Here is a 9630-nt window from a genome sequence, read left to right on the forward strand (position 1 = left end):
CGGGAGACAACCTGCACCTGCAATTGCAAACCTGGTCCTGGTCCCAGCCTTGGCCTTGGCCTTGGCCTTGGCCTTGGCCCTGGTCCCCCCCTCTCCTGGCTGCCCCACCCCATCTCTCCCCCATTTCTCCTCAGGCCACTGGGCCTCTGCCCCCTCCGGCCCCGCCCCAGGTCGGCAGTGACTGACAGGCCACCACCGGCTCCGCTGATTGGCTCAGCCGTGGCCAATGGCGCAGCTGTTGCCGGGCGGGCAGGGGCTGCCCGGGCCTCTCCTCAGGGAGCTGCCCTGCGCCAGCTGCCCCCTCCCCCGGGGCAGCTGCTCCTCAGCCAGCTGGGACACTGGGCCTGCGGAGAGACGGCCTTCAAGAGGGGCCATTTCACCTGGAGCTGTTCTCTCAGCAGCGCAAGGTGTGTGCACAGGTCTGCCCTCCCTCGGTCTGCTCGTGGGCTCTGGGCCCCCTCAGGGAGGGAGGGAGGGAACGTGAGAGGACGGCACGGCACGGGATGGGAGGGGAGGGGAGCTGCTCTGCGTTCCCTCTGGATCGGCAAGTCTTTCCCAAAAGGCGGGTCTGTCTGGGCTCCAGCCACAGCCCTGGGCGGGAGGAGCTGCGTGACGGGAGCCGCTGGCCTCGGCCAGGCCGGCACCCGGCAGGAGACAGGGCTCTGGCCCCGGTCGCACCGCCCGTGCTGAGCCCGGCACCCAGGGCCTTCCTCAGGCCTCACCTTCCCCCGGGGCTGAGGAGGAGAGACACCCTGTCCTGGCGTGGCCCAGGGCATCCTCCTGCGGCCAGAAGGAAGGACAGAGCCCCGTCACTCTCCCCACAGGGGCTGACCACTGTCCTTCCCTTCTGTGCCTGGGGCTCCCCAGTGCTGGCAAGGCCCTGCGGGGCTTCAGGGCCGAGCAAATGCTGGGGCACCGAGGGCTCCCGGGGCAGCTTTGGGCATCTCCGAAGCTGAGGCGTGGCTGCCCCTTTGCTTCTGCAGATGCAGTTACCTTCTACCCGCTTTGTGGTCAAAACTGTTTCTTCGTCACGGCACGTGGACTGGAGAGATGCCACCTCCCTGTTAGTCTGGGAGGACTTCAGGGCAACGAGGAGGTCGCAGCATGCACACGGGTAGGAGGGCAGCGGCAAGGAGCCCTGTCAAGGTTTTTCTGCTCTTTCAGATCTGAGCTCAGACGTTGCTGTGCGTCCCAGCACCAAAGTCTGCTTTTTTTCTTCCAAGCCGCACAGCTTTTTGCCAGCAAGAGCGAGTTGGGCTGAGCTGGTCTTTGGGATAACTTGGCTCCTTCCGTCTGTAATCGCATGCGTACGCTTTTCCTTTTTTCCACCAGTGTCTTCCTTTCACTCCCCTTCCCCCCCAGGTTCCATTCTTTTTCAAAGGTAATTGTGATTTGAGTTTCTAGACAGATCATGGAGCAGGTAGACACAGGATGTAAGTACAGGCTGGTCTAGACCTTCAGAGCTGCTTTACCTTTAAAGGCTCGATAGATATGGGCTATGGGCAGAATTTCTGTTTGCTAGTTATTACTCCTTTTGGGGCCCTGTGGCAGTAAGTTTGTCTGCCTGCAGATCTGCTGCAGTTAAAACTACCACTGAAAGAGTTGTGGTGATGGCTGCTGTTCCATGTGTTTTCATTTTGGCTACCCATTTCATAGAGCTAGCATTATTCCTTTGCAGGTAGGTGACAGGGATCTTCTTGCACTGGTCTTTTTTTTCTGGAGGGCATCCTGGTATCCTTTGTCATCCAGAGCTTTCCCCTCTGTTGCCAAGAAGAGTGATGGTCATGATGTGGACCAAATCCTTTGAGTAATGATTTCTTCAAGTCTGATTATGAAGGTGCAAAGCCTCGTTTTGAGAGTCCAAAGCCTTCTTGATAGGGCCCAAAGGCACATTTTCAGGCCCAAAGGCTTCTTTTCAGGCCCAAGCCCTCATTTTTCAGCTTCCCAAGCCTGCTTTTTGGGGACCAAATCCTCCTTTTCATGGACCATAGGCTCATTTTTAGTATTCGGTCTGCAATTTTGAGGGCCTGAAGCCTCCTTTTGAGCATCCGAAGACCCTTTTTAGGGTGCAAAGCCTTAGTTTTTGGTACCAAAGCATCCAGCTGAGGGCCCAAAACTTAAATGAGGCTTTGAACCCTGAAATTTCATTCCTCAAGCACCATTTTTAGTGCCCAAAGCCCCATTCTTAAGGCCCTGACCCTCCTTCTGAGAGTCCAAACCCCCCTTTCACAGCTCTAAGCCTCAACTGTAGTGCCCAGAGCCCTATATTTGGCACCAAAGCTTCATTTCTGGGGGCCATAGAGGAGCCAATAGTTCTCCGCATTGTCAGAGTCCAAAGCATGTTTGTAGCATCTCCACCATCCTTTGCAGGAACAAGGCCTGCTTTTGAGGGCTGAAATCCTCATTTGGAGGGTCCAAAGCTGTCTTTCATTACCCATAGCCTTTTTTTAGGAGCCACAGTTTCATTTTTAGGATTTTGTGGTGTTTATGTCACTGCTGATAGGGCAGGCCCAGGCACCTGGCTTGTGCGGGTGCTCGCGATGTCATTTGTGCCCCAGTTCCTCTGCCAGAAGGGGCAGAGGCTGAGCAGCCTGAGGAGATAAGAGGTGAGAGATGGGCTGGGGGCAGCCAGGGCAAGGGAGGGAGCAGGGCCAGGCCCAGGGCCAGGGGTGCTGCAGGCATAGGAGCAGCTATCTCATTTTTAGAGCGCAGCATCACTTTTAGGATCCAGCCAGTCATTTTAGGGTCCAAGTCGCATCTTGAGGGTCCAAACCCTAATTTTTATGCTCCAAATCCTTCTTTTAGGGCCCAAAGCCTCATTTTTAGCATCCAAAACTTTGATTCTAGGGTTGAAAGCCTCCTTTTTAGGGTCCATACCCTTGCTTTTTGGGCCCAGGGACTCATTTTGAGGGTTTTAATCACTCTTTTAGGCTAGTATGCCTCATTCTGAGGTTTCAAACCTTCATTTTTAGGACTGAAACCCACTTTTTAGAGTTCACAACTTCATTTATAAGGCCAAGTACACACTTTTAAGTCCCCAAGCCTCCTTTTGACTGTCCAAAGCCTCCTTTTCAGGGACCATAGGCTCATTTTTAGGATCCAGTCTGCAACGAGGAGAGCCCAAGGCCTCATTTTGAGGGTCCAAATACTCAATTGGAGGGCCCAAAGCCTCATTTGAGAGGCCAAGCTCCTCGTTTAGGGTGCAAGGCGTCTCTTGTTTAACGTACAACCCCTCATTTGGAGCCTCCAAAGACCCATTTCTAGGGCGCAAAGCCTTCGTTTTTGGTACCGAAGCATCCCTTGAAGGCACAAAACCTAATGCAGGGTTCAAAGCCTCAGTTTCATTTCCAAAGCCCCATTCTTAGGGCCCAAACCCTCCACTGGAGGGTCCAAAGTCTCCTTCTGAGGGCCCAAAGGCCTCTTTTACAGCTGAGGGCCTCCCCTGGAGTGACCCAAGCCCTCTCTTTGGGACTGAAACCCCGTTTCTTGGGGCCCTATCGACACCAATAGGTTCTCCTCCTCTGCAGAGCCCAAAAGGTCATGTGTAGCATCTCTCCCACCATTTTTAGTGCCCAAAGCCTCATTTGGAGGGCCAAAGTCCTCATTGTTCTGGTCCAAACCTTTTGGCCTTTTATGACCCATGCCCTTTTTTTAGGCCCCACAGTTTCACTTGGGGGGGGGGTTAAGCCCTCAGTTTTAGGGCAGAAAGCCTCTTCTCAGGGTCCAAAGTTACACTTATAGGTTCCAAAGCCTCGCTTTCCCTTCCCAAAGTCTTAGTTTTGGCTCCCAAAGCCTCATTTTGAAGGTCACAGGCTCCATTACAGTTGGCAAAGTCTCCTCTTTAGTTTCCAAAGCTGCCTTCTCAAGCTCCAAAGCCTCTTTTTTAGGATCTCGCCGGTTGTTTTGAGGGTCCAAGCTGCATCCTGAGTTTGCAAACACTCATTTTTATGCTCCAAACCCCTTTTTTAGGGCCCAAAGCCTCATTGTTAGAGTCCAAAGCTTTGATTCTAGCATTGAAAGCCTCCTTTTTAGGGTCCAAAGCCTCATTTTTAGGTTCGAAGCCCTCATTCATCAGTTCGAGCCCCGTTCTTCTATATAGGCCAGTGATTTCTGAGCAGTGGGCTGTGTTCCTTAGTGCGGTGGCTGTTTGCAAGGTGTCTGCTCCCATGGGCTGGTTGCTGTCCTCCTCTTTGCCATGCGAGGGAAACGGAGCAGATGGGAGCCCTTGCTCTCTTGGTGTTACTGGATCTGTGTTTGTCAAATGCAAATAGATGGTGATGACTGCTTTGCTGAGGAGAAACAAGAATACCTCTTGGATTTACTTAGCTAAACTCTCATCCGTTATTAAAGAAAGAAAATGCTTCCGGAGAGTGGAAGCAATAAAATTGCTCGTTTAACCACCTTAAAACCAAAATGAAGCCAAACCCCCCAAACTGTTCACTTTCATCTGCTTTTCTGAGTTTTTTCTCTAAGTGATTTAATCAAAAAAAAAATCGGGTGCAACATGCAGCAAGGGAGAACTTTCCTTGCTAGTCCAAGAGGTTATTAGCATTTAAGCTAAATGCATGCTTGAGAATGGTTTTGCCGTGTTCTCACATACTCACTTTGAGCAGCTTACGGGCCACCCTTTGTATAGATTTCTGTGCTGAATGGAAGGTTTGAGTCCAAACCTTTTGGTCAGAATGCCTTGAAGTTGGGAGTGTGAGAGCTAGTCAGTATCTTCTCTTCCAACCTGCCCTTAGGTGAAGCTGTATTCTTCCCAGGTAAAGCCATTACACATAAAGTAGATGACTACCTTTGATGTTTGCCTACATGCTGAAATTATTACACATCTGTGTTGAAGTGAAATGCCTGTTCTGGGGTGGGGGGAAATGGAAAAGTACCATGGCACGTGCTTCTTACGCAAACTGGAATGTAATATAGTAGATAAAATGCTGGCCTGCATTGTAAAAAAGGTAGTAACTTGACCCTAATGGTCTCCAGGTTAAGGCTCTACAAAAGAAGGGTCTCTGTGTTTGTGCTCCTGCAGGTTCTGATGATTCTGACTGAAACTAGCAGATGGTGTTAAGACAGGGAATGAGATCTGTAATCTCCTTGAGAGCTGATTGATCGGCCATCCTCTTATTTTGGACATTTGGCCAGCAAGTTTGGCAGAACGAATCCAAAGTTTGTATCTCTTGCAGTTTAGTTTTTTTGCCTGTGAAGAGATTTTTTTTTTTTTTATTATTATTTTTATCCCTGAAGTGAAATGTTGGCTGCCTCTCTTTCTATTAGTACTACATGGATCTGGCTTGCGTTTTGTTAAGAGCTGCCATTCTCTTGTCAAACTAAATTCTTTACTCTTTCCTCCCATTGTGCCTCAGGAGGCAAGATGTGCCTGCATGTTCTCAGGTTATCCTTCAATGTGTGGGTGTTTTTCCGTGTCTTCTCTGCCCTTCATATTGCACTGAAAAAGTCATTAAGAGCTGAGAATGCATTACAGTAGAAAAAGTTGAGGCCCTCTTCCTGCGAAGTGCAGCGTACAAGATCACTTCACTCCAGTGGGGTCCTGAGTAGGTTCCCTGAACTGTCTCAAAGCAAGATGAGGATTTTGAATTCTTTTATTTCAATATTACAAATGATTATTAATGCATATTCAAGTATTATACACCATATTTTAAATAGCTTGCGGTAAATGCATGTTCTGGATTTGGGGATTTTTTTGTAATGAATCTTCTTGACAATTGTCATCAACACTATTTTCAGCACAAATCCAAAGCATAACCCCGTACAAACCATGAAGAAATGTAACTACCCCAGCCAAAACTAGGAGAGTAAGGCAGTTTAGATTTCATAGAATTGGCAAGGCTGCTTGAGCAGTTCAATGTTATGTTGAGGAACGGTAGTTATAATGTCATCAGAAGAAAGTGAAGACAAAGAAGACGAAGACGGCAAAGATACTCAAAAGCGTTATAGCCTTTGGCAGCAGCAACGTGTCATTTACAGTTTATATGCACAGTTTTCCTTCAATGTATTGTTCCTTTCAAAGATTTACAGGTGACGTTTTGCTATTTTTGTATCAGAATTTAGGGATTTTTAACGCAAAGCTCTCCACTGAAATGTAAAAAGAGTGACCGATGTGTCCTGGAAAGAAGTGCAATTACATAGACTGGCTAGTTTTACTCTTGTAGTTTACAGTTCTACATAAAACACAGGTGTGTGTTTTTTCACTTGGGCTGTGCAGTGGTAAGAAAACCCCACAGACAGATTAAAAACCCTCCCCTGGAACTTCCTCTGAAATTAGAGGTGGGTGAGACGTATCATATTTTCTGCTTCTTCCACTATCCTGCTTTCTCTTAAACTTGTTTGTATCACTATCATAAATTCCTTGCTTACGCTAGAGCCAAGACAATGTGAGGTTTTGGGGTTTTTTTCTTTTTTTTTTTTCAGGCCGGTCACCTCCTGTCAGGCAGAGATAGCCATGTGGATGTGCTCGGTCACAGAGGCAGAAGGAGTAACAGGTGGGTGCGTGGTTAGTGATGGTTCTCCCTTTTCAACAGTACTGTCAGGCACATCAGGGAATGATGTGTTGGAGGGGTTTCAGATTGGTGGTAATTACAGAATAGTTATGTGATTATTACTGCAGTAGTGTGAGGGTATGAGAAGGACAAAGATTTGGGGAGGAGAGGGTAATTTTAATCAGCTGTAAGAATTTTTACAAGGCAGCTTTTGTGGGTCAGCGATGACGATGATGGAGGTGGTGGCTGAGATTCTGTAATGGATATTGTTTTGTTCTGGAATTGAATCCCAAATCACCCTCTGAGAGTCTTAGTCAGACTACTGAATCTGGGAGCATACAGTTTGTTTTCTTAAAACGGCAGGTAGTTGCAGGGAGAGCCTGTTTGGAAGTTTTAGCGGTTTGGGGACAGAGGCCGGTTGGGGGCTGGGGCCCTCGGGGGAGGGGGCTGTTTGTGCCCCGTGCCCGTGGGCTGGCGCTCACAGCTGGGAACGGGCTTTCCAAAATCCTGTTGGAATGGAAGGAGCCAGATGTGGGACCTGTGGCCGAGCTGGGGGACAGGGAGCAGCCCTGGACCAGCCGGCCTCAGGACCTGCAGCAAACTTGCCTTCAGACCGGCTCTCCCAGCAGGACACTGCCCAGGAGTCACTTTGATTGTTGCTGTTCTCCTTCAGGAAGCATGGCACGCACCAAGCACACCCGGAGCTGCGCCCGTGCCAGGAGAAGACTTGGAGTGGAGTGCAGCCGGGGCTGATGGCGACAGTTCTCACCAGCTCAGGAAGATGCAGGTAAGATGCCACAGAGGGGAGAGCAAGTGGCTGTCACTTCTCTTGCAGGAGCAGGATTTAACAGCAGAAGGGAGGCGGTCTGAAAGGGCTTTGGAGGTCCAAAAGTGCCTCGGGCAGCTGGAGCAGTCATGTGACAGCAGAGGAAGAAGAGAAGGAGATGCAGGTGACGCGTCTGGGACGATGTTTCCGAGGTACCATCTGCCACACAAACACAGAGAAAGACAGAGGCGTTGGGAGGTCATGGAACGGGTGGGAAAGGTGCCTGGGCGAGAGGAGAGCAGGGGGAGATGGGAGGCAGTGCTGGAGATGGAGGGGAAAAATCCAGGATGTTGGAAGTGAGGATGCTTCTGCTGTGCAGAGGCCTTCTGTAAAAGCTGCGAGTTCATCTCCTGGCTTTGGTTTTCCCAGGCTGTGCTTTGCTGAGCCTCAAATGGGGCTGCTGTTCTCGTCCAGATTTTTGCTCTGAAACCATTCAGGTGCTGAGGGCTGGGATTTTTCAAGAGCATCATGTTTCTCTTTGGGCTTCCTGGGGAGGGATTGCAGTCATGCAAGACCTGTTGGGGAGCTCAGTCTTCTGTTGGGATGCTCCCTGTGGGACAGGAGGGCAATTGCTTTGAGCTGCCTCTATTTCAGGAAGGATTAACCTACATTTGCCTTCCATCTGAAATATTGCTTAGTGCAACTTGTTGTGGTTTTTTTTTTAAGAAAAGTTGGGAAGTGTGTGTGAACAGCTGAGTGCTAGTATACAGTGAATTACCTTCCCTGCTGAGAGTAAATGGTTTTAGGATTAAAAATACCCATTTTATGTTACAAAAATTGGTGCTGATGGACTCCTGGCTGACAAAATCTCTTCCCAGCTTGCTTAAACATTAAACAGCCCTCAAAGTGGCATTCAGACGATCTCGTGTGATTTTTTGCAATTAATCATGGTTGTCTAAAGCGTACTGCTAAAGTGTTTTGGTTGTTAAAAAGTAGGATGAGAAGTTCATAGAGACATCTTCTGTGTCGGGGTTCAATGAGTTCAAGCTATTGTTGTGTCTGGTTGAGAGTTCCTGATGTTATTTTTCCCTCGTTCAGAGGGAGGTGAACAGGCCCATCTCGCCCTCCAGGAGCAAGGATGCCATGTCCGGGTTCAAGCCCATGCCACCCTCAAAGCTTGCGTCCTCGAGTTGAGCGTGGAGGGGCATCACCCCGCGAAGGTTTGGTGTGTTGTAGCAGTCGGTGCTGTGAAGTCTGGTGGGTGGCAGTGGGGTGGAAGCAGCTGTTGGGGGCTCCATCATTTGCATAGCCCAGCCCCTCCCCCCCGCCCCCGCATGCTTCGGAATGTTGGGGTCCCTGTGGCAGTTTTTGAATGGTCCCTCCCAGTTGGGTCAACGGACCCAGCGCAGCCAGAAGATCCCTTTGGAGCTCCTCTCTCTGGCATAAATCCCTCGGCATTTGGGCTTGAGAAGAGGTAAAGTTGGAATCTGCAGATCTCCTTAGATGACCTTCAGGAGCTGTGGGCTGTGGGTGGGGACTGGCTCTGTGTCTCTGGTCCAGTGACTGGTGTCATTGCTCATAGGAAGAGCTTTACCAGGCGAATCTGCCATTTCCCTTCTTCTGGGGGTTACGGGAGCTGTTTTGGAGGTGAGGGCGATGTAAATTCCCGGTCTTGAGCCAACCTGGATGGGGCAGAGGTGGACTGTGATTTGTCTGACCTCAACTGTGTATCTGTAATGCAGTTGTAATTGTCTCTGCCTGCACAACTGGCATGAGGTCCTGCTTTATTTTAAAGGAGATATAGTGAATAAAATCAGTGAATCTAATGGGCGGTCTTTCTGACCAAATATATACGTATTTATTTAGGATAAGATAAACGGTCCCTTGAACTCACTGGTTATACGGACTTAACTCTCTGTTGCCTCAAAATGGGACCAAGTTTGGCTCGGCCATGGGCGTCTACATTAGACTAAACATCCAGGTTTAGTCAGATGAATCACACCCCAGTCTCCTGTGTTCGTCATCAGGTCTCTGGCCACTCTGCTGTTAGCCCTTATTGAAGCCAAGTACAGTCCCTGTCTCATTGATTGATTGATTTTAACAGAAAGGAAAGTCAGTCTTAGACATTTGGTTGCGGAAGAAAGTTTGTGTTTGAAGATCGTGCTTGGATCTTCGAGTAGGTCTAATTAGATGCCTTTTCCTCTTTGCTTCATCCCTGATAAGCTTAGGCACTCTCTGTTTGTCCTGTTTCTGAGGACCACTGCCCAAGGCGCCTAGCGTTGCACAGGGAGATGCTGCATCTCATTTTGCACTGTGAGTTTTGTTAGTCATCAGGAATGAAGTACTTCTAGGAGACAAGCTAACTAA

At 49.4% G+C, this 9630-nt stretch overlaps 1 long non-coding RNA gene across 1 annotated transcript; it reads left to right on the plus strand.

The window, feature by feature from the left end:
• The first annotated feature begins 303 nt into the window (after positions 1-303).
• LOC138690374 (uncharacterized) lies at positions 304-6500 on the plus strand. Its single transcript, XR_011329236.1, has 3 exons — positions 304-407; positions 984-1114; positions 6430-6500. It is a non-coding gene; the product is annotated as an uncharacterized lncRNA (long non-coding RNA).
• The last annotated feature ends 3130 nt before the right edge of the window (positions 6501-9630 follow it).

This window comes from Haliaeetus albicilla, chromosome 22 (assembly GCF_947461875.1).
Source record: "Haliaeetus albicilla chromosome 22, bHalAlb1.1, whole genome shotgun sequence".
In the NCBI taxonomy this organism is placed as follows: Eukaryota; Metazoa; Chordata; class Aves; order Accipitriformes; family Accipitridae; genus Haliaeetus; species Haliaeetus albicilla.